The 27,273-nt window shown below is 42.5% G+C and overlaps 1 protein-coding gene and 1 pseudogene across 3 annotated transcripts in view; both read left to right on the top strand.

Annotated features, from left to right (window-relative positions):
* Positions 1–27,273, top strand: part of LOC126161331 (uncharacterized) — a 681,344-nt gene that overhangs the window by 395,440 nt on the left and 258,631 nt on the right. The window lies entirely within an intron of this gene.
* On the top strand, positions 25,915–26,639 carry LOC126161333 (proliferating cell nuclear antigen-like; annotated as a pseudogene).

Below are 27,273 nucleotides of genomic sequence, written 5' to 3'. Positions count from 1 at the left end.
CCCCAAGTACGACTCACACCCCGTCCTCACAGCTTTACTTCTGCCAGTACCTCGTCTCCTACATTCCAAACTTTACAGAAGCTCTCCTGCGAACCAAGGTCCCGAGTTCGAGTCTCGGTCCGGGACACAGTTTTAATCTGCCAGGAAGTTTCATACCAGCGCACACTCCGCTGCAGAGTGAAAATCTCATTCTACTAACTCTTAATTTATGTTCGCCACTTGTTATTCCTGATTCCCCTAAGTCACTGTGTGTCCATTTCATAAAGATTCCTTTTTCTATCTCATGTTTCCTCAGTCGCAGTGCTCGGTTTTTTTTAACGTTGTATTTCGACAGCAAAGTGCTACCGATAAGTTATTCTTCATTTACAACCAGTTTCTCAGAGTTATTTATTACAGCTTACATTACGCAGTGAAGTATGTATCCAAGGTTCTCGGGTGCCAGCCGGATCCGATCGTCGAAGTTCCACGATATTTCGGCGAATAACCGTTCCGCCATCATCAGGTGGTGCTGGAACCTTGGATACAGCACATTCGCCGGGAAAGCCTCAGATCAGATATGACGCAGTGACTACGTCACACTTTATCATTACATGACAACATTAATTCTGTTCCGTTGAATATCATAAAAGCCATCCTGTGTCACTGCCATTAATAGTAAAATACGTTACACAGTCAACAGTAAAATACACTAAAACTTCCAGTTTTCATCTACTATTGTTATCAGGTTAACATGTATAGTGCCTCCATACGAAAAGAGGGAGCTATGTTTATGTACAGGTGTTCCAGGAAGAATGGCCAGTATTCATGGATATGACAGAAATGATCATTTGAAGCAAAAATATCTGTTAGACATGTGCTCTAAAATGCATACCTCTTCATCTCCGATACTGTGAAATAAAACTCCTCTACTGCAAGAGCACTGATTCTCTCTTTTCCAGAAGTGGTAGTACGCACCAAAACAAGAAAAAATGTCCAGCAAACGTGATTATTACAGCCCATGCTTTAAGAGCTACAATAATTTCGCTACTGTGAAACACATCTCATCTACCACAGAAGTGCTCATGGGCATGGCAAGGTTTCCATGTTACAGCACATCCTTACCGGATCTCCTTTGCTTCGAATGATCGTTCCTGTCGTATCCTTGAATGTTGACCATTCCTCCTGGGACAGCCTGTATACAGTGCATCCACACGAAAATCAGGAACCCGATCATAACAATATAGGAAGGTTAACAGTTTTAATGGATTTTTACTACTAACTATATGATGTATTTTACAGTTACCAGCATTGGCGTAGGGTGACTTTATGTTACTCCGCGCCACAGTGTTAATGCTACTTTGTAGGCTGTAGTAAATAACTTTAAGATAACTGAAGATGACCTAAAGATTGAAATGAGTTATGAATAAAGAATTGTATATGAGAAACTGTTGGAGGTTAAAATATGACATTTTTCAGATACGTGGGAGGTGTGCGTAAAATACCTCAGAAAATACGGAGTAATAACTTTGTTAAGAAGGTTCTAAATCTCGGTCAAAAAGAAAAAGAAATAATGTTGATGGTTCGTGGGGTTCGGCCCGTGCGTACACGAGCGCTTAGCGGATATGAAGCCTACGGAATCCGCCACTCTATCTCGTGTCGTCGTCGTCCTGCTTGCGTCGAAGTGAAGTGAAATCTCCTCAGAGAGAGACGGCTGACCGGAGCAAAAGTAATTGTCTGGGGAATCCGTTGAAAGTGGGTCGTCGCCGCGGCTTCTGCACCCGCGATGCTCGCCACAAAGCCAACACAGAAGCCACGGCCGAAAACGACGGACAAGCACAGCTCGAAACCCACTGCTCACGGAATGATTATATGATAGCGGAACAAACACTGGTAGCAGTTACTTCTGTAAAATATCTGGGAGTATGCGTGCGGAACGATTTGAAGTGGAATGATCATATAAAATTAATTGTTGGTAAGGCGGGTACCAGGTTGAGATTCATTGGGAGAGTCCTTAGAAAACGTAGTCCATCAACAAAGGAGGTGGCTTACAAAACACTCGTTCGACCTATACTTGAGTATTGCTCATCAGTGTGGGATCCGTACCAGATCGGGTTGACGGAGCAGATAGAGAAGATCCAAAGAAGAGCGGCGCGTTTCGTCACAGGGTTATTTGGTAACCGTGATAGCGTTACGGAGATGTTTAACAAACTCAAGTGGCAGACTCTGCAAGAGAGGCGCTCTGCATCGCGGTGTAGCTTGCTCGCCAGGTTTCGAGAGGGTGCGTTTCTGGATGAGGTATCGAATATATTGCTGCCCCCTACTTATACCTCCCGAGGAGATCACGAATCTAAAATTAGAGAGATTAGAGCGCGCACAGAGGCTTTCCGGCAGTCGTTCTTCCCGCGAACCATACGCGACTGGAACAGGAAAGGGAGGTAATGACAGTGGCACGTAAAGTGCCCTCCGCCACACACCGTTGTGTGGCTTGCGGAGTATAAATGTAGAATGTAGATGTAGAATGTGCGGAACCAGTATTCGAGAAAAGAAATGTTGAAACCGAGTAAATGTGTCAGTGATTGAGATTTATCTCTACGTCCAAATCGTGACCCTTAGTTTAGACTGTACTCTCTTCAACAAACATCAGCGCCGGATTAGCCGAGCGATCTAAGGCGCTGCAGTCATGGACTGTGCGGCTGGTCCAGGCGGAGGTTCGAGTCCTCCCTCAGGCATAGGTGTGCGTGTTTGTCCTTAGGGTAATTTAGGTTAAGTAGTGTGTAAGCTTAGGGACTGATAACCTTAATTGTTAAATCCCATTAGATTTCACGCACATCTGAAAATTTTTTGTTCAACAAACACGACGAGTTTTATCGGAAGAATTTATTTACAGTTGGAACATACGCGTATGTCACTCATCTTACATGAGACGGATGAGTGACTGTAAATAGCTGACGGAATTGATAGTTGCAGTCTGACCCCATTTTTTTTCGATGACTGCGGGGGTTGTGGGTTGGCGTGCTGAGGGGGTTGATTGTGGCTAATAGTGAGGTGCACAGAAGTGATGATGTCACCGCAGCCGAAACACTAGCACATTCTTGTGGTAAGGTACTTGTTACGTCTTACTATGGGGAGAATCCTAGGTTTCAGTGGAAACTTTCTGGTAAACTTTTATCCCAGATGTTCCGTAATTAGTGGTTCGCTTTGTCAGCAAGCGTTATAAACTAACACGAAAGATTAAAACCGACGTGTTTGGTGGAAGGTGCCTGACAATTTCGTAACGAAGGATGCGTTGTGCAGTACCACTTCGTCAGTAGCCGGTAAAGAGGTGAAGCGGTTGTTCTCGCAGCCGGAATGGGTTCAAAGACCCAGCTGCCCACACGATACACGAGCGCCGCCTCAGCTGAACGGGACCCTGGCTCAGCCAAGCGCTCTTTTGGCCACGAGGAAACAGCCCGCGGTGTCGCAAACAATGCACCTCCGCGCCCAAAATGGAGGGAGGTATATTTCCGTAATCCATACTGCAGCTTTTCAGTTCAGAGTGGTGCGGGATGTTAACATCTTTAAATAATTTCGATAGCCCTACCCACATTCCGATATACTTTTAACTGAATTACTTCTGGGAAGTTTCTTTCGCACGGTCTCACATACAGTAATATTTAGAATGTGATATGTCTTACCTGATGGACGTATTTTAAATTCTCACACATTATATGGCTTGCATACCACATATTTTCCACAGAGTTCTTGCCGATTTCGTTACATATACGGCTAATTATCATATAGCTTATTGTCACTGGGTTCGGGTTTTAACCCTAGAACACAGGGTGGTGGTGGTGGGGGGGGAGGGGGGTGTTACATTGCTAGTAAACCATCCTAAGTTACTACTCCACATGTTATTCAAAGGAAGCCATAATTTACAGGTTACGCATTAGATAATTACAAGTATTAGACCTCCAATGGTATTTTACATACCAAATTAAGTACAAATTGTCCTTTTTTATACCCTGCTACAGTCTTAAATTTTACGACGTTTTAATAATTATGATTAATCTTCCGCTAGTTTCTCTCATCGTGGAGTTAAGAAGTTATTTAGTATTGAAAATTATATTCATTGTAACAATCATCATTTTGTCTTGTTACTGTTTTCACTATCACTATTATTATTATTACTATTGTCTTTTTCTGTCTATACTACTACCGTTTATTTTTATGCAGTGTGCATTTCGCTTCTTTTTATTTGCGAATCATTCTCAGTGTCCTGTAATACATGATTGTTCTATACATATAACATCGTCATACAATGAATGTGTTTCCAGATGCGTACTATTTTGCGTTTCTTTTTTCATAATTTCTCTTGTTTTTGGAGGTCAAGTCCCTCTACTGTTTGATGCTACGTACGATTTGTATGAGATCTCGTAATCATAGACACGTGTGTCACCCTGGCAATGTACCTGGCTGTCCTGCGTGCACGAGGATGTCCGATTTTCGACATTTTCAGAGCAAATTTCACCTAAAAACCAACAAACACATATTCACTGAGGATGCTTGGAAATTAAAAAGAAGAGAAACTGGTATGAAATAAAAATAAACTGCCTATTATTTAGTTGAAATAAAGGACCACAATAATAATAATAATAATAATAATATAGAAGAATGCAAAGAATAACAGAAAACATAAAAACTCACGCCATCTTCTTATTTTATTGATGACTGAATTTTGTATTATGCTGTGGAACCGTCAAAACGCTCTTCAGAAACACATTCATGCGGAAAGATCAAAGGGGACAAATAGGAAACTTAGGAAAATTGACATGCGGACGTCTTATGTGTCTTCAGTCAACAAAATCTGTGTATCCTTTACTGGAAATAATTCTATAGAATGAATAACATATAAAATGTTATCCACTAGCACTGAATGAATTTTTGATGTAGACATTTTTTCTCATCTTATTCTAGATTATATATTTATGGTCGCGGCATGTCAGGGAGATTTTTAAAGTGTGTACATACTGCAACAAAATTACGTAGATCTAATGTTCGGAGAGAGAGAGATGTTTTACTTTCCGGTGCGATATTAATTTCCTTCAATTCTCCAGCTTTCTCACTCATCTTTTGTACTTGGCATTATTTATTCAAAGTCACGTGCCGATAGTAGGCTTGATGGAGAAAACAGGCTTCACTAAACGACCATCAACATCGTTTTGCATGTGAAAACGTACAATCTTAGACGTAGGCCGATTGCTTCTTGAGCACAAAAACGAAATCAAATATTCCGATCATTACACCGTACGCACCGTAAGCAATAGCTTATTGACCATAGCATCCGTTCAATCAACTATCTTCCTTCGTGCCCCAAATGAAACAGAGTATGAAACGTTTAAGACATTCAATCTAGCTCGATAATAAGTTAAATTGTTAAAATGTTCAGGTACTCCGTGGGTTTTTCGGATTACTCCAAGCAAATTACGGAAAGATTCCTTCAGAAAGACTGTGCTGGTGATTCCTTCCTCATTGTTGACCAACTGGGCAGCAATTTTCCAGCGAGTTGGAAGCTGAAATGCACTTGGCGTCTTCGGTAATCAAACGCAATTATCTACAGCTCTGTGTCTCAAGTTCAGCGTAGTCATTTGCAGAACATGCCGTGGTGTTGTTATGCGTCGCTTCTGCTGGGAGGATTCGATGAACCCGGAAGGCCGTACGGGCGCCCCTCGCCGCGATCTTGAGTCAGCGCTCCGTTTCTTCATCGCGTCCCACGCGGCCGGTTACGTTGGCAAGCCTACGCGCCGCGCGGGCGCTGGCCAATGGCGAGCCCTCTCGCGGGCTGGCCGGCCAATGAGGGGCTTGCAGTCTGCGCTCGGCTACCTTACCCGAACCCCGGGGACGCGAACCGGCCGGTGGGACGCCCGCGCACCCTTTCCTGTTAAGGCGTCCTCTCCCGCAGCCGAGCAAACCCGACCCATCCGCCGGGGCGGAGCCACAACCGAGTTCTCCCAACTGCACCTTTCGCCATGAACAAAGGCCTCGTACCTCACTCAACAGGGCTGCCGGTTATGCCGATGTAGGCGGAACTGTCCCTACTTTCCTGTTAAAAACACAAGTCAGCATGAACAAACATCGCAAGATATTTCACATATCGTATCATTAAACAATTCGAAATAATAGGCAGTCTTGTAAAAAAAAAATTTAGCTTTTTGTCTGAAAAAGAGCTACGTTGGTAAACCTGCACCCGACAGCCTTTACACAGAAGTCAACGTTGCTGCTGTGTATTTTACAGTTCGTGAAGCAGTTTTACAAATGGATTCGTTGTCACCCAGCGAAACTTATGCAGAACCAGAGCTGCAAATGAAGCACTAATTCAAATAAAAAACAAGCCTAGTAATGAACTGCTTATGCTTACCAATGGCTTAACGGAGATCAAGGGTATTACATTATTCATTGTTCTGTGCGCCCCCTGTATTTCAGTGCGTCTCATGGAGGCAGAAGTGTCCTTAAAATGGGCACATTATGCCGCGTCGTCCGGACGAGACACAGCCAGGACGAAAGCACCATATGCGCAAAGATGCGAGCTGTTTGCCAGTGCCATAGAGCGGGTTCGACCACCGCCACGGGCGGCGCTGAGGACGAAGATATCGACTTCGCCTCTGCCATTGCCGGCCAATGACCGGACGGCAACGGACAGAAGTCTACTCGAAAGACAGAAGAGCAGCTCTCGCCCACTTGGTTATAGATCATCGTCCAGGGATGACTTAGACAAGGAACGTCGTTTTGCGAATTCTTAGAAGTGAACAGACAGTTGTAAACTGCACTTGCTGTGTACTGTGAAGTTTGCCTACGATTATTTACACTTAGCCATTGAGGATCTTTTTTTTGTTTTGTATTACAAGCGTTCTTGAAGACTTCATTATTCAACTAGTTACAAAGATAAGTAAATCTTTTAACAAATTTGTCTAACTTTGTTACTAATTTTTTGGAGTACTATAGAACCTTTGTTCTCCTTTCTTGTTACCTGACCCTGGGGCAAAGCTGTGTAATAGTAGCATGGAGAAATTGTGTTAGTAGTGTACTGCACCAGAAGCCGTTTCACCAACTCTCAAACTGGCGACGAGATTTTACAAAAAATTTGAATTTGATTTAACTATGAACTGCTGGCTTACGTGCCTCTAATTTTGTAGTTCACTCGATGGTAGAGAATGGCTGGTTCAATAAAGCAGTTTACAGAGCTGAAATATCAGTAAGGTATATAACAGCGCACATTAAATACAGGAAGTAATATACCAAGAATTTTAGACCTGCATGTGTTAATTTGAGCCCTTACAGATGTCACTTTCGAAAAAAAATTCCGACTTTGTTCAGTTTAGAAGTTTCACACACGTAAAAAGAATCCGTACTTGTTTTGAAAAACCAGGTAACGTTGCCACCCACGTTCAGGATTGGCTTATTCTGTGGTGTCAGCGACTACGTAGTGCAAAATGTGAGCATCTAAAATGTCATATTCTCTCATCCAAATCACGCATTAACTAGTTACGTGAAAGGAAACGAGATTTGCATTACATAATTATAGTTATTTGAGCGATAACAGTGCGACGAAGCTACACTACATCATCGATAATGAACAGATGTAATGATGAAAGGTAGTATAGAGAATGTGTGCGTCCTTGACGTTTTTGTCTCAACAGTCAACATGCATGTGCAATTAACTGTCAGTGGCTATCAAGTCTGTCATTCAATCCGTTATGTTTAACGGAAGCTAGGATTATCACGTTTTCAAACAAGGAACTATAGAGGCCTTAAAGTGAAATCATGTCACGAGTACTTGGAAATAATGGTCACAAGCAATTGAATAACAATTCCGGATGGTGTTACTTCACGTAGCAATCTTCAAAAGATTTTTATTGAGGGAGACTGTGCCAGAACGACGTTTAACCAAAAACAATGCCTGCAACCGACTTGTCACACAATTCACGACGGCGAAGAATTTTTACTGTGGTTATCGAATAGGAAGGCAGACTTCATTATGCGCTGTCACAACCCAGTCTTTGTGTATGGCCTTGGCGACTAACAGGTGGAGAAAGAGATTTCCATTGTCAAAATATAGCGGATTATTCAATGCTCATTTATCTCTTTGAATCGTGAACGGTCTTCTGTGCTGTGTCAACAGTTTTCAGACGGCGCTTTTTATGTTTGGTTCAAATGGCTCTGAGCACTATGGGACTTAACTACTAAGGTCATCAGTCCCCTAGAACTTAGAACCACTTAAACCTAACATAAGGATATCACACACATCCATGCCCGAGGCAGGATTCGACTCTGCGACTGTAGCGGTCGTGCGGTTCCAGACTGTAGCGCCTAGAACCGCTTGGCCACACGGCCCGGCTTTTCTTTTTTCGTGTTTCCGTTAACAAAGTTCCGTTCATAAGCTGATGTAATGACAGTGAATGAATTTGAATAGTAAGACCAGAGCCCTGTCCTGATTTTAAAAAATCCGGAATGCTCTACAAATCACCGCTGCAAACTTCAGCAAGTTGTGTTAGGTGCAAATCGTTTTGAAACTACACACGCGTATTCACACAATTACAATTTATGCCCTGAGATATTCCCCCAGATAGTGAATATGACCTACTGCTAACGCGGTCTGACTTTTGAGTGGCCGGCTTCTGTGGCCGAGCGGTTCTAGCCGCTTCATTCCGGAACCGCGCTGCTGCTACGGTCGCAGGTTCGAATTCTGCTTCGGGCATGGATGTGTGAGATGTCCTTAGGTTAGTTAGTTTTAAGTAGATCTAAGTCTAGGAGACTGATGACCTAAGATGTTAAGGGGCTCCGGAACGCCCTATACTTATAAATCACATCTTTCCTCACAAAGTATTTGAGGTAGGAAGTTGAACTTTTTACAGATTATTTATTGGAATATGGGCTACAACTTAACACAGGGATTTTACAAAATTTTAGTTCAGTTATTAAACATGATTTTTTTTCAATTGTAATGAAAATTCACAACATTTTTTTGCAATTTTTTTATATATTCAAAAATATACAGTTTTTTGGAAAAAGGCTGTGTTAAATTATGCAGAAGGTACTGTGTAACATTTACTGAAAGTTTGAAACAAATATGTTTGGAAGATCCTTAGAAAACATGTAATTAGTATGAGAAAATAAAAGTTTTGGGAATCGAGCGACAAAGATTGGATTAACTTTTTAGTGCATTCCAGGTCCATAGGATGGATTATCTTCATCCTCTGCAAACTCCTCCTCCAGCTTCCTCTTGTTCCTCCTCCTGTTTACTCTTGCTTGTATTTCTAGACTCTTTACAGCCCTGTCTGCAGCCCGAAGGCGTTCCTTGTCTAAAGCAAGCATCGCTCGTACCATGTTAGAACCTATCTTCATTCCCATATTTCTAAATACCTTGCACCTTACAATGTAGCCATCATTGAAGGTCGCAACAGCAACTTTACTTTTACTCATTATTATACTTCAACAAAACAGAGACTCAAGAAACGGAATTAATTACGAATATTTTCGAGATAACGACAGAGTAAATAAACATGAAACAATCGACAATCACACCAGCGATATATATTGAACCATCACAGGTTAGCCACAACACATACTTTATCTCACATCACTAAAATGTACCTGATGAACACGGACGTTAATAATAACACCATTTGACAGCAGTTTAACAGCGCCACAGTGGGTCACGCCCATGTAGAACACATTTCAAAAAAATTTTTAAAATAGTTGTAGTCTTCGGAATTGAATGAATTATATATCTATTAAAAGGTAATAGTCTGCAGATTCAGAAAACGCAAAAAAGTAAAAATTGAACTTTTCATGAATTTGAGCCTTTCCGGAGCCCCTTAAGACCCATTGTGCTTAGAGCCATTTGAACCATTTTCAAGAACTGTCTAATGTTTTAAAGAAAGTACAGTTTTCTGTCAAAATGCTATGCTTGCCTCATTATCTCTGTTGACACAAGAGCTAAGACTACTACCAAACCAACAAAATGACGTGTATCTCCGCCTGCTGTCATTGACAAGAGAACATCTTCGAAACAGTTGCAGTATTTAGTTCATACTATCGAGTGAACAGAGAAGAAACGCCATTACGGTGCTGTATGACTTGGGAGTCTGAAGTCAAGGTGAAACTTTACAATCGCAAATGAAATGCGCCTTCCCCTCGTGAGTAGAAACTACTGCACCTCGGCATTGGATGCTACGCTACCGTTCTGACAATGCGTGTTTTTCGACGCATCCACCGCTACTGGCGGGGTCCGTGTCCGACCTCGTACGTGAGACGACGCAGCGGAGTGTCCGTGGCCGCCGCCTCCGCAGTAATAACGGCTCCTGCGGTCCCGGCGCCACACGTTTCTCGCACGTGTCGGCGTTTGTTTACATGTACTCCACTCTTCAGGCAAGAATTCCGTGTAAATGTGTACTAGCAAATGACGTGATACCGCTTTCGTGACACCCACTTAGCCTCTTCGTCCAGATGTTGACTTCCTTGTTGAGGTCAAAAAAATAAAAAAATAGAAATTAAAAGTCTCAGTAGCTAGAAAAAAATTATAAAGTTCTTCCAGGCGACTGTCATTGGAACCAAATTCTAAAAGCGATCCACTGTGTTGTTACATCTGTTTTTTTTTTTGCATAAATTTTGACTAGAGACGACGCTGTGGTTGCATTTTTAAAAGATGAATTACTCCTTCATTTTTTAAAGGTACGACATCTTATTTGTATAAACCACAAATCGTCGCCTTGGCCGTAAATGAATGCCGTTAGAGAACGTAACAGTACCCACGGCCCATTGTTATTTCTTACAGTCTGCTGCACAATCGTATTTTTTGTTGGCTATGTTCCCCGCGTCTTTTCTTCGCGTTTTGATGCAGTATTTCACTCGTCTCGTCAGTGAGTTCCGAAGTCTTTCAAACATTCTCATATCATCTTATGAAGCTTAACAAAACAGTACAGTTCTCTGCTCCAGTTCTTCAACCGTCTCAATGGGAATTCTGAACATTTCACTATTGATAAGACACGCATACAGAAAAATACCGAGCACTGAGATCAGGTAATGCTGGAGGCCAAAGTTCAGGCCCTGCCTGAACTATACATCTTGGACCATTTGATATATTATCCATCTACAGCAGCTGTAGTTATCTATATCGAAACAATCAGCAACTAGTTGCATAAAAGAAATTTAATTTCTTAACCGGTTTCAGGCACTTAGTGCCCCTCCCCCCTCAGAAGGTTATAACTATCGCAGTATTTTCAAGTGTCAACAGTAAGATGCATTCAGCATATTTCTGTGCTCATGTGGTTCATAGTGATTGTACAAAAATGGTATAAAGAAGCTAGACAACAAGTGCAGACACCATGCCAGGACTGGAGCTAAGTATCTGATTAGCTCCAGCTTTAGCATGATGTCTGCACTTGTTGTCTGGGTTCATTAGACCATTTTTGTACAGGCACTATGAAGCACATGACCACAGGAATAGGCCGAATGCCACTCGCACATAATGCGGTAATTATAACCTTCTGAAGAAGGCCACTAAGTGTCTGAAACCTGTTAAAAAATTAAATTTCTGTTACACATCTAGTCAGTGATTATTTCGATGTATATCTTGGACAATTTTGGGTGTCTTCAACGTAAGCAGTAAAATGTGCAGATGCTCTATCACCCGCGTGCCATATACTCCAATACTGGGCCACCATGGATGCAACTTCAGCCCAATTAGTTGAGAACTTAATTGAAAAATTGGCATTTCAAACGGACAGAATTTCATATCGAAGTCTGTAGCAGTGGTAAGCGACAACTGCAGCTGTCTCGGAAACGGCTCTTTTTCACACCGTTGTTGAGTGACACGTTTTAGTTACTTTCATCATATTTTTTCATCCATGCCAGTTTGCATTATCAATTGTGATAGACCCTGAATGTAATAGCTGCTGTGAAGAGTATTAACGAACTCATTATTCCGAAGTTTAGTTTCAACGGCATAGTTATATGGTGTTCTTGTATTCCTCCAACAGTGATTAAACAACGACGTTCAGTTTAATTTAGCTTCGCAAAACGATTTTTCACCCCACTGAAGTCAACCGCATGAATTCAATTCTAAAACAAACTAGTATCGAAACCCGGGCGTTGGGATTCGAGAACTAGTATATGCCCGAGTAACTACTAAGCAGCAGTCAGACTACCAATAGGCTTGGATAATAAAGGAGTCATTTGGACAAGAATTTTCGTAAATTAGGTAATGAATAATGCAACATCATTTTTTTTGTGAAAGCAGGTTGATTTTATTCAGGATTCCAATACGTCGTATTATTCCCCACCCTGTTTTTCAACACAATCTCCATTCAATGCGACTGTCCTACGCCACTTTCCTGGGAGGGCCGGTATGCCTGCTTGGTACCACTCCACTGGTCGACGCCGGAGCCGACGTCTTGGTGCATCAGTAACTTCCCCATCATTCACGTACTGCTTTCCGCGGAGTGCATCCTTCGTTGGCCAAACAGATGAAAGCTCTTTATGGCCTTCTGTTATGCGGCGAGGAAACCAGTGGAACCCAAATGGTGGACGAGTGTGTCAGCACTGCCAACAGAGACGTGTTCAGTACCGAGGTGGTTGATTGTGATCTGTCAATCACCTCGAATGAGAGTGTCCGCGAGTTCCAGCATTGCAGTAATCACAGCTTTGTGCGGCCGGCAAGCACGCGTTTGTACGGCCTTATTACGACAATGACGGACGCTTCGCCCAACGACTCATCGTGCTTTTGTTCACTGACAGGTCTCTCTAGACATTCTACAAGCGCCTATAAATATCTGCGATGCTCTGGGTTTACGCCAAAAGAAACTCAAGGACAGCTTTCTACTTGGAACGCACCTCCGCAACAAACGCAGTTGTGAATGTTACGGATAGCTCCGCCACCTATCGGAAATTCATAAACTATAGGAGCTGAAGCAGCAATATTCTATGATGTGCTACAACAAGTTCCACATTTTTTCAGCCAAAATTCAGCCGAGGAGAAAGATCTGTTGCGTCTAGTTACTGAACGCCCCTCGTGTTTCTTAGAAACGCTGTCGTATAGAAAAGTTCCGCATCGCCCACAGGGATGCATCGACCGGTATTGATCAATGTAAAGATAAACCAACCCAAGTCGCGTATTCTTTGATTTATTCGCCTAGATTCGCTCAACAGAAGCAGGTATCCACAGATATTCATTGACCTGGCGGCAACACGTCAGAGGTTAAACTTTCGTTCGACACTATCACCAAGACAAAGTAATTCGAGATGAGCTAAGAACAAACGTTGCAGATCTGTCTCACACCACTTTGTGTGATGGTGATGGTTGAGAACTCTTAACATGTTGCCACCAGTCTAATGAATATCCCCAGATGCTCGCTTCCGACGAGTGGAACAAACCGAGCAAATCAAAGAACACGCGACCAGTGGTGATGATGATGATGATGATGTTTGGTTTGTGGGGCGCTCAACTGCGTGGTTATCAGCGCCCGTACAATTACCCAATCTTTGCTCAGTCCAATTTCGCCACTTTCCTGGATGATGATGAAATGATGAGGACAACACAAACACCCAGTCATCTCGAGGCAGGTGAAAATCCCTGACCCCGCCGGCAATCGAACCCGGGACCCCGTGCTCGGGAAGCGAGAACGCTACCGCGAGACCACGAGCGGCGGACAACGCGACCAGTGGTGGTTTATCTGTACGTTTAGAAAGCAGATGCCTCGAATTTTCTCGTCCAAGTCTTACGTGGCCCGCGTCACTGCTGAATAAGAGGGAGAGATGTGTGAGAGGTGGCCAGGGAGAAACTGTTGGCGTGACGCCGGAGCGCACCTGTCGGTGAGCCGTGAGCCGTGAGCTGGCCGCCGCACCGCCGCTTTCAAGGTCGGCGGCCGCCACGCGCCTCCACACTTTCACTGCCTCTGGGTGTGTGGCTCCTCTTCCACAGGTCCTAGCACCCATCTTCACTTTTAATAGCCGCGAGGCACTTATACAGCTCGCCAGACTCGGCTGTGGGTGCTAATTTCCCGGTGTCTCTAATCTCCGGGATGATGATGATGATGTCACTTCTGCTGCCGTACTGGCAGAACGAGGCTTTTTACTCCATATTCTGGGGCCAGTCAGTTGTATTAGACTACAGTAAGGGAATCAGCTACGGTTGTTCCCACTGATTCCCAAACTCTGAGAATTCTTTGGCTTAACTGCCTGCGAAAGCCAAAGGTTTCCTGCCGTTCCTTAGGGACGTCAGTGTTCGCATAAGGAAGATCTTTAGTATTGTCCATTAGTTTGCGACCATTGCAGACTGGGATTAACAGAGGTGGTAGAGAAGATTCAAAGAAGAGTGGCGAGTTTCGTCAAGCGATCGCTCACTCGGCGCGAGAGAGTTGCGCAGTCGATCATCAGATTCCAATGGCAGACGCTACAAAAGAGGCTTTGTATGCCACACAGACAATTACTATTGAAATATCGAGAGTGTACATTACAAGAAGAGTGAAGCATCATAGTACTTCCTTCCATATATGCCTCGCAAAATGACTACGATAAGAAAAATCTGCTTTACCGAGAAACATTCTTCCCGCGCGTCATTCGTGAATGGAACAAGGAAAGGGGATGGGGCCACAGATGGGGTGAGGTTCGGGGGGAGAGGAAAGAAGACGTATTGGTACCAAAAGTTCCCTCCTTCACATACCGTAAAGCGGCTTGCAGTTATAAATGGAGATACAAACGTTGAAGAAGTGGATTATCGCCGTAGTCTGAAATCCAAATGAAAGATGCAGGAACGCCTTAGGTCGGCGGAGGGTGGTCGGAAATCGTTGGAAAAAGTAGGAATTACATATTACCATGTAGCTGGGATACGTGTACGTCGGTACTTCCAAAAGAACGCTGCAAGAACGGCTGGAAGAACTTAAGGCCAGCTGTAGAAGAGGAGAAACAGATCGATCAGCTGTTGCGACACACCCTGTGTAATCGGAAGTCAATCACATTCGGATTGATAAAACTCGGACCTAGCTGCCACGAGCGGATAGAATAGGCTGTGTACAGAGTAAATCGAGGTTACTAAACGCACCAGCAAATTTGATTGGTGGAAGACGTGCACCAGTCTTCACTGCGGGGCAATAGCAGTAGCGGACGACAGCAAACCGACAGAGGCTGATTGAGCTCGAGTTTTGAAAAGGTGTGGCGTCACATATCTGCACAGGAGCTCGCGTAAACGAACTTTTACGCTAGTCAGTAGTGAGCGAGGGTGCCATTCGTTCGTAGAAACTATAATCACACTTGTAGGTGCTGCCGGTGTGGCCGTGCGGTTCTAGGCGCTTCAGTCTGGAACTGCGTGACCGCTACGGTCGCAGGTTCGAATCCTGCCTCGGGCATAGATGTGTGTGATGACATTAGGTTAGTTAGGTTTAAGTAGTTCTAAGTTCTAGAGGACTGCTGACCTCAGAAGTTAAGTCCCATAGTGCTTAGAGCCTTTTGACCCATTTTTTGTAGGTGCTCTTTGCAGATGGACACGAAATTTTTGTTTTATCTAACAAAATTATTCGACGATGGGTGATAGACCGGAATATTTTAATAAGTGTGACGTTTTCGGCCGTGAAAATCCACATTTTTGTATTCACGATCCTTAAGGACCGCGCACAGCTATCAGCACATGCCGAAGTCGTTTCACCTGCATACCTTATTCGTAAGGCACATATTTTTACCACCTCCCATATCATTAGATAACCCTTGGCTTTAGTGATGTGTAATCCAAAAATAAGCTACCACACTTGGCCAAATGAAGGTTCAAGCTCACCTTCTTCCTGTCTACCTGCAAACCAGTTCACTTCCTAAGCCAAAGAAATAGCCGCGCCAAGGTTCACAAATCTGGCAACGGCTAGGAGAGTGGTGATTTGACTCCATGCGACAATACCACATTCAGTTAAGTATTTGGCAGAGGATCCGGCATTGCGTCGTCCTCAGGGTGTGATGACCAGAGTGATTTTTTGTTAATTTCCCTTCCATATTGTTCTGAATATTTTTGAAAGCTTTCAACGTGTAATACGAAAGGGAAAGGCGTGGCGGATTTGCCATAAATCTGGAAGAGAGGTAAAATACAGGGTGATTCAAAAAGAATACCACAACTTTAAAAATGTGTATTTAATGAAAGAAACATAATATAACCTTCTGTTATACATCATTACAAAGAGTATTTAAAAAGTTTTTTTTCACTCAAAAACAAGTTCAGAGATGTTCAATATGGCCCCCTCCAGACACTTGAGCAATATCAACCCGATACTCCAACTCGTTCCACACTCTATGTAGCATATCAGGCGTAACAGTTTGGATAGCTGCTGTTATTTCTCGTTTCAAATGATCAATGGTGGCTGGGCGAGGTGGCCGAAACACCATATCCTTAACATACCCCCATAAGAAAAAATCGCAGGGGGTAAGATCAGGGCTTCTTGGAGGCCACTGGTGAAGTGCTCTGTCACGGGCTGCCTGGCGGCCGATCCATCGCCTCGGGTAGTTGACGTTCAGGTTTCATAACTAACCTTTCTCGTAGGACTCTCCATACAGTTGATTGTGGAATTTGCAGCTCTCTGCTAGCTCTGCGATTCGATTTTCCTGGGCTGCGAACAAATGCTTGCTGGATGCGTGCTAATTTTCATCACTCGTTCTCGGCCGTCCAGAACTTTTCCCTTTGCACAAACACCCATTCTCTGTAAACTGTTTATACCAACGTTTAATACACCACCTATCAGGAGGTTTAACACCATACTTCGTTCGAAATGCAAGCTGAACAACTGTCGTCGATTCACTTCTGCCGTACTCAATAACACAAAAAGCTTTCTGTTGAGCGGTCGCCATCTTAGCATCAACTGACGCTGACGCCTAGTCAACAGCGCCTCAAGCGAACAAATGTACAACTAAATGAAACTGTATAGCTCCCTTAATTCGCCGACAGATAGTGCTTAGCTCTGCCTTTTGTCGTTGCAGAGTTTTAAATTCCTAAAGTTGTGGTATTCTTTTTGAATCACCCTGTAGATAAAATGCAGAGTCTGTGTTAAGACAATAACAAATAAGTAATTAAAACACCACATTCGTATTTAGACCCGTCACATTCATAATTAAGGAACATGTATCAGTAGCACAGACGGCCTTTCTTCAGACCACTGTCGATACTCGCTAAACGACGAGCAGCCCCAGATGGAAATCCCCTGTCCAGAACGAGCCCACACTTCCCTCCCGCTCGAGAAGGCTCGTATCGAGGTTTGTGGACACGACTGCTTCACGGTGCGGGCTGTAGTCCTCGCCGGCTTATCTCGGCAGGTCAACAACAATGGACAGGTGAGGCAACCACCAGCGCCGGAAAAGAGGCTCAAGGGAACGCTGCGGTGGGGGGCAGAAGCAGCCGCCAGCGGGTAGGGAGGTGTGTGTCGTGCCGACTGCCTTGCTCACGACCTCTCCCCCCCACTTGCTTCCGACAACCGCCTCCGGCCTTCTCCCAGACACACACACACACACACACAGATTTGTCCAGGTGTTGGACAACATAGCGTAAACATCCACTTAATGAGAACCATTCAGGCCAGTCAGGATCTACCCTAACGAAGAAGCGTATACCGAGTGTCCCAGAAGTGTTACAACAAACTTCCAGATGTTGTAGAGCAGGGGCGCGCAAACGTTGCACGCGGCTCATGAGCACACAGCGCTGCACGTGTGCTGCTCGCGTGCAATCGTCGACAGGGGCAGTGGCGACAGCCAGCAGGTTGCGGCAGTGTAGTACCAGGCTAAGATGCGGACGCTGAAGCGAAGCGACCACTACGTAGTGAATGTTGTATCTCAATAACCGGAAATTGCAGAGTGAATCAAGGAAACGGAGAATTGGAGATTTATATCTTTTAAAAATGAATGGGATAATCATTTTTTTCTCTGTGCAAAAACGTGAAAATTGGAAATGTATAATATGTGACAGTATTCTGGCTGGTCAGCGGAAGTTTAATAATGAACGCCATTATAATACATTTCAGTATGTTGCCGTTCTTGGCGCAATAAAAGAGGAATTTCTCAAGCGATTTGGGGATATATCTTACTTAACCCAAGGTTTTGAATAGTTCTCGAAACAATCTGCTGTTTCTGTAGATGATATTCATCGCAGTTTGCAAATGGAATTAATAGATCTACAGCGTAAGTCTCGTCTGAGAGACAAGTTCCTTTAGGCAAGACGTGTAATAGATTTTTATCACGACTTTCCACAGCAAGAGTTTCCTCGTCTCCATCGTGAAGCCATGAAGATAATGTCGATGTTTCGCTCGACATACGTTTGTGAGAGTTTTTTTTTCTGTTATGAAAGTCTCGGTTAAGAGCAAACATCAGTAATGAAAATTTACGTAACTGTTTCCGTTTGTCTGTATGTAAAAATTTTGTTGCAGACATTAAACGTATTGTAAACTCTACCTGTGATAATTAAATAAAACGTATCGTAGGTACTCTTTCAAACCAAGATTACTTTCAAGCACTCCTACAAACCTTATTCCTTGATTCGATAAAGCGGGCCAGGAAAAAAGGCGCATTACAAAGGAAGAAGCGTTGAGACGGTGTGGCGGGGAGGGGAGAGAAGCGGGTGGCCAGCTTGCCCCTGTGTGCGCGCAGAACACCTGTTAACTGCACACGTGCATGTGCACCGCACACGTGCAGGATTCCTGCCCGCCCCTGTTGTAGAGGGTGTCTTGAGGAACAAATCGGGGACAGGAGCCCCTGTCCGGAATCGTCATCTAACGAAGCTACAGAACGTCGAAATTATAGGGGCCTGGGGCTTACATTAGGCCACCCCTTCGGCAGCAAACGTGACTTTGTACGCTGACGGACCGTCAGCGGCAGGTCTCGCAGCGTTGTTTGTTACTCAATGATCACGACTGGTCACCAATGGGAAAAATGGACCTAGATTCTGCTTAGAAGGGCCTCGTCTCCTACAAATGCGATGCCCTGTGGCCTTGGTGGATCACAGTTTCGGACACGGATTTCCATCTGCAGTTACTTTTTCTCCTGGAACACTCTAAAACCTGCAGTGTTTTTCGGTATGCAAGAGAAAAATAAACTGCAACCGGAAACCCCTGTCCGGAAGAGTCATCCGCAGTGGCAACAGATCATCGCATTCATAGGAGGCAAGGCCTGTCTCCGCAGCAGCTATCTCCATTTTCTACGCTCGCGATCGTGGCAATCAGTCGTGATCACTGAATAACAAACAACATTGCGAGATGTTCCAAGTACAGTCCGTCACCGCACAAAGTCACGTTTGCTGTCGAAGGGAAGGTCAAGAGTAGTGTCCAAGGTGTTGACACAAGCAAAGTTTTCCAGATAACCGTAGCTCGGAAATGTACATTTATGAGGCTACGATCTACAAGTGACAGCCCGTCAGCGACAAGCGAACGTCTTTTGAGACTGCGACAATCATTCACAGTTCGATAGGAACTTTGGAGATGCTGCGCCATTCATTTTTCGGTGATACGAACTTTGTAGCTATGTTGGAGTCAGGAATTTAGAGCATTTTCTGCAAAAAATGTGATTTTTAAATGAACAAGTGTTTGGATTTGTTTTGTTTTTCACTATGGGCTACTTGACCCTAACTGATCTAGTGTACGTGTCAGGAAAAAGGCCATTCGTGCTCTCTGTACGTTAACAACACTAAAAAAATGAGACCTTAAATTTCATTGTTAATAATATTGCACCTTACAGTACTTAGACCTGCGAGATGCTAGAAAGACGACGTCAACGAAGCAATGACGGCGAGAGGTCTTAATGAAGGAGACTGGAATGACCGTGAACGATGGAGATTGGGATGCGAGAGTCGGCGACAGCCGTAGAAACCCCGCCCATTATATATATAATATATATATTAAATGTCGACTATGTTACTGCAGTACTGTTCGTGGTGAACAGCCTATTATCTGAAGACATTAAGGGCGTTACCATACTTTCAGCATAGTTCATTTAACAGTCAAGCATTACGCTGTAGACATTACAGAAAATTCGCAAATGTAACGTAGCCTGGCGTGAATAGAAACTTAAAGTTAGCCGAGCTTTGACTGTTCAGCTGAAACCATAAATTGCAGCTAATTTAATCAGAAGCTGCTCTCTTTAGGATAACACGTTGTAGCTGGGGTAAATTATTTTAATTCCCCCACAGTTCCGCGCCCTCAGCATGGCAGACTAGTGCAACACAATTGTCAAAGATCTACTGCCCTTCAGATCACTTCTAGAGATATCATACAAGAGGAAAACGTTATACGTTATGCGAAAAATGTTGTAGTCAATGCACTAAAATAATAAGGAAACTGTAGAATTCAGATGTTGCTTCCAGTGATTTCGTATTACTTCTTCAATTTGCTGTTTTTGTTCCTGAACGTTACTTTTGAGTTTTTTAATTACTTTTGGATAACTGTTACAGTTTTTGGGAAATACTTAAAACCCGAATGATTGTACATAATATTCTTAAAATGAAGAAAAAGAAGAACGCAAACAAACGCTTCAACTTTAGAACAAATAGTGACAGCCAAACAGTCATCGTCGTAATTACTTGTCTATAAACATCTAATAACATACATTTTTATAAAACAGTCATTCATCCGACACGAACATGTACTTTCATCACTTTTAACCATTTTAACAGTCAGTGAAGAGCATCCACAGAAGATCACAAATGGTGTTTTCCTAAGCCACTCCTAAATATATCAGTTAACACTATCATAAGGCCAATATACTTCTACAATATAGTTGAACGCATGCTTTCTTGACTGCTGCTTCTGGTTCGCCTATTCAGCTTGTATGACTCGCATATCTGAATAGTAAATTTACTCCTCAATGATGATTCTCAACAGGGTGTTTGTCATTTTAAGACGGGGCTTAATGTGGTACCCGGAATCACTGCCTCAGATATTAATTTAACGAATCAGGATAGTTATAGCTAACTCTCCTCGTGTCAAGAAGAGTATACAATCGCGAGCTTTTTGTGTGGAGATAGCAAGTGTTTGAAAACTACAAGAAAATTATTACCTTTCGTAATATCTGTGTTAAATGACTGATTTTATCTGATGTTCGTCAACAGAATTTGTGACTTCCGTATATAGACTACACTGAACAGTCTTCGGTGCTTTCATGGTTGTTTACTCGTACGTATGTATACGATTCAGAAAGTAACCTCTGGTAACATAATGTAGACATTCTCTAAAATATTGTGAACAAAAAAAATCTAGGAATATAATCATATGTTGTATGCGTATTATTAGCTAAATCATGTCAAAGAATGAAACAAGGAGGGGTGAAAGGCCACTGTTCTTGCAAGTCATCTCAGTCAACTCGTTTCAAGTTTCGCGCAGCAATCCACCGCTGTCGCCGCTTTGCGCCTCGCGGTGTCTGGTTAGGCTACCCGCTCCACCAACGTGCGGCGTGTGCTGCGCGCACGGCAGGCGCTAACTTCCCTCCGACTGTGTAACTCTACGCAGCCCCGAATAAAAATAAAAGTTAATGGCCGTAATGCAGGTAGCTAAAATGCAGTACACTGCTTCGCATCGGTATTTACAGAGTGAGTGTAATATCAGGTGCAATGGGGAGGAGACAAGACATTTCAGAGATTGCTCTGGACATAGATCGTGTTAGTCAAGTGTCCACAACTGGAAAGAGACAATATCTATCGGATTTACTCTAAGTACAGTTTACCGTACGATTTCCGCCCAATCTCCAGAAATAATAAAACTATGCAAACACATACTCAAAGATAAATGAACGTGAGAAATAATATGTTGACACGCAGGAGTCAGAATCTATATCAGACTAATTGGTATTAAATTTTGGTACGTACAACCATATCGATGGACATACAAAAGAATCAATGCACTCAAATCATCTTTACACTAAATAAAACATTGGAATTAATTACATAGGGGCCGTTGTTGGTACAGAAGGGGAAACGCCTAATTGGAGTAAGTAATGTGCAAAATTTACCGACTAAAATGCTATTTGGAAATTTATCCGTCTCTGCAGCCGTATAGAAAATTTCCGTAGTTTGAATGCCACTTCTGCAATAAATAATGTAGTTACCTGCTGACTTACACGTTCTGGCATGCGGAGAAACTGCGAGAAATTGAATCACATTTCGTGTACGGCATCTCCCTTCCCAGTGTTTACGAAACACGAGTAAAAACTTGGCGGTGAATTTTAGCATGCCAGATGAAACTAAAAATGCTAAAATGGAGCTGGCTACTATCTTGCCGATTTTAAGCAGTTTTAATATCCTCACTGCACTTATATTAATGTGAATGACGAGTTTTAATACCAAAGATTCATCGATACATTTTAAATTAATTGTTTTGTGTTGAATAACTTTCATTTTTAGAGTTTTTCCTTCGATTTTGACCATCAGACAATTATAGTTCGTTCTCATTTCCTCTTTTCTTCCATTACTCTGTCATCTTTCCGCCATGTCCCATTTTCTCATTATTCAGAACACTTTAGATCTACTCTCTTACTGCTTCTCCCTTGAATCCTTCTAAATTTAACGCTTTCTTTCTGAAAATATCTCTTTCTGATGCTTCTCCAGCTTTTATGTCGTGTATTTTTTATTCTTGGATACGAGTGGTTGTTAACGACTTTTCCCAGAGATAACTGAAGCTTTATTTATCAACCCCTACAAATATCCAATATATACCAGGTTTCTTACTGTTTCTATTTTTTTCCTTATACTTGGATGTATGTCATCATTGCTTCTTAGTTACCAGGCCTGGATCTAAATTTGTCCTCATGATTCTTGTCTCTATTATTTCTAGTTTGTCTACTTTATAAGCCAGTGCTAGACGTTCATTTGCATAAAAACATTCTAGATTCACTACCGTTTTGCAATGCCTTATTTTTTCGTATCTTCATATGCTGTGTTTATTGTAGTGTATTAAAAATTTGGTATGTACTTTCCATTTTGTCATTTCTTTCATTATAGAACGTGTTCTTGAATTGTCTATCGTAGATACTTAAATATCTTCTATTTTAACTTTATTTTGTATACATTTTTGTCTGTATTTGGGGTCAGGAACAAAGTGATAATTTTTGGAATTGAAAAAGAAGGTACGTTCTTTCACTTATTTGCCTACCAAACCGTAAAATTTGACTGGGAGCCTTCCCTCTCCATGTAATGATTTTTCAGCAGCTAAATTCTTGTTTAGACTTTTACAGAAACACCACGGTGTTCTACAGAGCGCCATACTCCATGACAACAGTTTTGTCATGTAACTTTGAAACTAACGCAGGTGTAATAAGGAATTTGTAATGGCGGCCATCAAATGCTCAGGAACCTTTATGAGATTCGTATCTTGGCAGTCACCATGGCGCAACGTTTCTGGATTGTGCCACGTAGCCAGCTATTTCGCTGCGGAATGTCGGCCAACGTTTTCGTGGCAGGTCACTTTCACTGTCTGGCCTTGAGCGTCTGAACTCGTCATCGCTACCTGAGGTCCCCCAGCAATTTATAAGGAACATAGCGGACCTCCCCAAGAGACATTAGCACGTCTGCTGTCAAAAATGTTTATTACCATTCAGTTGCGGCATTAGTAGCCAGTATTGCACTGCAATTAAATGTTAACGGCAACAATAACAGCACCACAAAACTCCCTCGTAAAAGATACTGAAATATGGAGGGTGAAGATTGCAGGGTTGAAAGTTAATGCCACGAATTATACAACGGAAAAGATCGTAAAGTGAAATCTGACTTTAATGGCGGAGACATCTGGAAGAAGCTTTCATGATTGTGACTAACAGATTTCCTTTGTTGTAGAGAGACCGCTAAGCCGTGAGATCAGTTAGTGCCGCCGTCAACGGTCTTCCCTTTGGGTCAGTCGGCGACCCTGCATAAAAAAAAAAGAGATGCGGTCGGAAGGTTTCGGTAGCAGCTGCCTGTCTGCTTCTTTATTCCACTGCGCCCGGCACTCTTCACAAGCCCCCCACACAGAGCTGACCCCGAGAATATAACGACACACGTACACACACCGGCACATTCACATACATGAACACACAGAAATGACACGCTTGTAATAAACCACCCTGTAATCTAGGGACCCTAACCAATGCTCACCTTCCTTTCTTCGCTTCCCTCTTAAGCTCCACTTTTCAACGCTCGTACTTCCCACTCACACTGATCTCTATCCATCAAGGACGTCAACGATTCATCCGAGTCCTCCCCTTCTGTCTCCAAAACTGCTTTTTTTTTATCTTGATACGTAACAGCTTGCTCGGCGTGGGTTTTTTATTAGCACTCATATGGACAAACCACGCTGTAGTATAACAACGTACAGAAAGACAGGAGCCACCTGGACGATAAATTAATGGGTTAAGTACCAGAAAACAGCGGAAAGAAAAGTAAAGCACATTATAGTTCCCCGAATAAAGAGAAACCATAAAAAGCGGTCTTGTGTTTTTATGATATTACCTCTTAAAAACATGAAGAGATAAAGTTTGTGTTCCTATATTAGAAAAGTAGTTTCTGTTACTGTTAAAAGTATCATACGGAAATACTATACTTTCGTGTAGAATGTAGCTCTTACCATAAATTATAAGTGTCTATATCGCTTGATGTCATAAGCAGATTGCAAAGCGCGACGAGGACCAGTAAACCATACGATCCCATAGTGAAATTTGATCCTATTACATAGCGCCTTAATTTAAAAGTTGACATTTCAAATACATTTCGTGATACGTGGCCTTTTGTACCTCCTGGGAAGACGGTGACATTTGTAGCAGGTTAAATTATAAAGTCCACATGGTATTTTATTAAAATTGATTACTGGTTTCGTATTCTTAGCCATTGTCATATCTAAAAATTTAGCAGCGATACGTAGACATGTAGTCACTACTGACATTCGCCTACATATTGTTGTTATGGTTTTGGATTTGATTGTGGCTGGAAAGCCGAAACCGGTAACCAATTTTAATACCCTATTGAGTCACCAAGCCACTGATTTTTATAATATAGTCGAATACATACTTCATACAGAAGTCTGTGACGGCTCGTAACCAAACATCCGAAGTTATCTCGCAAATGGCTTGTTTGCTGACTCGTGTTTACTGGCATGTTTTTGCTTCTGCTGTCTGATACTACAATCCGTGCCAGTCCGCTATTAATTACGATAAACCCTGTATATTTTATTTGAATTTTCGCCTCATAGAATATTTTAAAACTCTCCAGTAAATTTTATAATTTTTTTTTGTTGTGGTCCGAAGAGCTCCATAGAGAGATGACGGCCTCTCCCCACAGGGGGATGTTGAAATGATCTATAACAGTAAAACATGCTTTTTCGTTCACAGTTGTCTTGATAGTATTTGGTGCATTTATGACAACCGTTTTCGACTCTAATGGGCTGTCAGTAAAAACGGTATCTTAAAATCAAGTGACCAACGCCAAATGACGACATGACGCATAATTTCGTAATAAGGTACTGGTTCTGATGATGAATCATCAGATTCCAAAACAACTGCCGTAAACATACTAAATGCCATGGTGGCATCTGCAAATTAATAAAAAGTGTTTTTCAAGGTACATAGGATATTCCTATTTGAGCATGGTAGATTTGGAACTTCTTGGCAGATGAAAACTGTGTACCGCCCCCAGGACTCAAACCTGCAACATATGCCTTTTTTGGGGCAAGTGCTCATCTACTGAGCTATCCAAGTACAATTCTTGAACCGTCACTCACGAACCGTCCTCACACCTTTACTTCCGCCACGAACTCTCCGATCATCCAGGCTGCGAGTGCGAGGTCGGTTCATGGATGGTGGTTCATGAGTCGTGTTTGGAAAGGTAACTTGGTGCAATATTCAGTGAACATTCGTCTCATGCCGCAGGTCTTTGTGTATGAAGCCAGGGAGGTCTTCGTGTCATGTTATCAACTATCACATATTATCATCAAAATGCTCGAAGAAAGACATGTGCAGATTTCAACTATGAAGAAAGTTTTGTAGGCAATCAAAAGAATTTCTAAATGAAGCAACATTTGATGGCTGCGTAACACTCACGTCAGCTTGGTTTCACTTAATTAGATGTGACAGATTCGGCAGATACCGATGCGATAGAAATCTTTGCATGGAAATGAATTGGTAAGTTTAGCAAAGTTATTCAAATGTGCCTCTAGATATGACATAGTTACGGTCAAAACCCGATACTTTTGTCTTCTAATCTCCAAATCAGGAGAAAATTTCAGACTATGAAATGAAAATGATGAACTTGTTCAGGAGCATTTGAGAAATTAGAAGTCTTGCATAATAAGGCTTCCGTCAGCAAAATTTTCTTCCATTTGCCGAGACGTGAGCCATTTTGGCGAATCATGTGTAATGTCATGGTAGGAAGAGAGTGTAAAGTTTTCTGCGGCAGGAGACACTGGTTCAGTTAATGCAAAATTGGCACAGATTGTTAATGTTGACAGATAGGTAGGGTCAGCGACTACTGAAATGCAAGAACCAGTCACTTTGACATTTCCATGCAGACACGTACCATCTTTTACAAAGGCCTCACCCATTTCACCTGTCGTTCAGCTTCCAGTGTCTACTGGTGTTCCATTAGTTGTGGAATATAAAATAGGCGATACCGGCTACATTCCTTAACGTCACCTAAGATTCAGGATGACGAGAATAATTAATTTATACTCGAAGGCCACGTTAAGTCCTTTGTTTTGTTTCAAAGCATTTCAGGAAAGGTCTTTTCATGTATTTTGCGTGATCTATAACGGGTAATATGCAGAGGGAAAAGTGAATCACTGGTTTGTTACAACCCAACTTCACAATATACAGAAACTGTTGTTTTATGGAACTTATCAACTGCATCTACTTCTACATGATTACTCTGCAATTCGCACTTACGTACTTGGTGGACAGTTCATCTAACGAGCTCTAGCTATTTCTCTACCGTAGGCTCAACAAAATATTTTCGTTTTCAGAGGATAAAGTGAAATTTATTGAAGCGAAAAACGCCTTTATTTTGATGACTGCAACCCCAATTCGCGTCTCATATCCTTTCATATCCTTCTCTCTCTCTCTCTCTCTCTCTCTCTCTCTCATTTCGCGATAATACGAAACGAGCTCCCCTTCACTGAAGTTTTTCGAAGTCCTGTGTCAGTCCTATCTTTTAAGGATTCCATACCGCGCAGGAATGTGTTAGAAAGAAAGAGACGGACAACCGTGGTGTAGGTAGTCTCTTTTGTGTATCTGTTGCATCTTATAAGTGCAACAAAACGCAGTCTTTGGTTCACTTTAACCACAACATTGTCTATGTTC

This window comes from Schistocerca cancellata, chromosome 2 (assembly GCF_023864275.1).
Source record: "Schistocerca cancellata isolate TAMUIC-IGC-003103 chromosome 2, iqSchCanc2.1, whole genome shotgun sequence".
NCBI lineage: Eukaryota > Metazoa > Arthropoda > Insecta > Orthoptera > Acrididae > Schistocerca > Schistocerca cancellata.
This window is presented reverse-complemented; position numbering and strand designations above follow the sequence as displayed.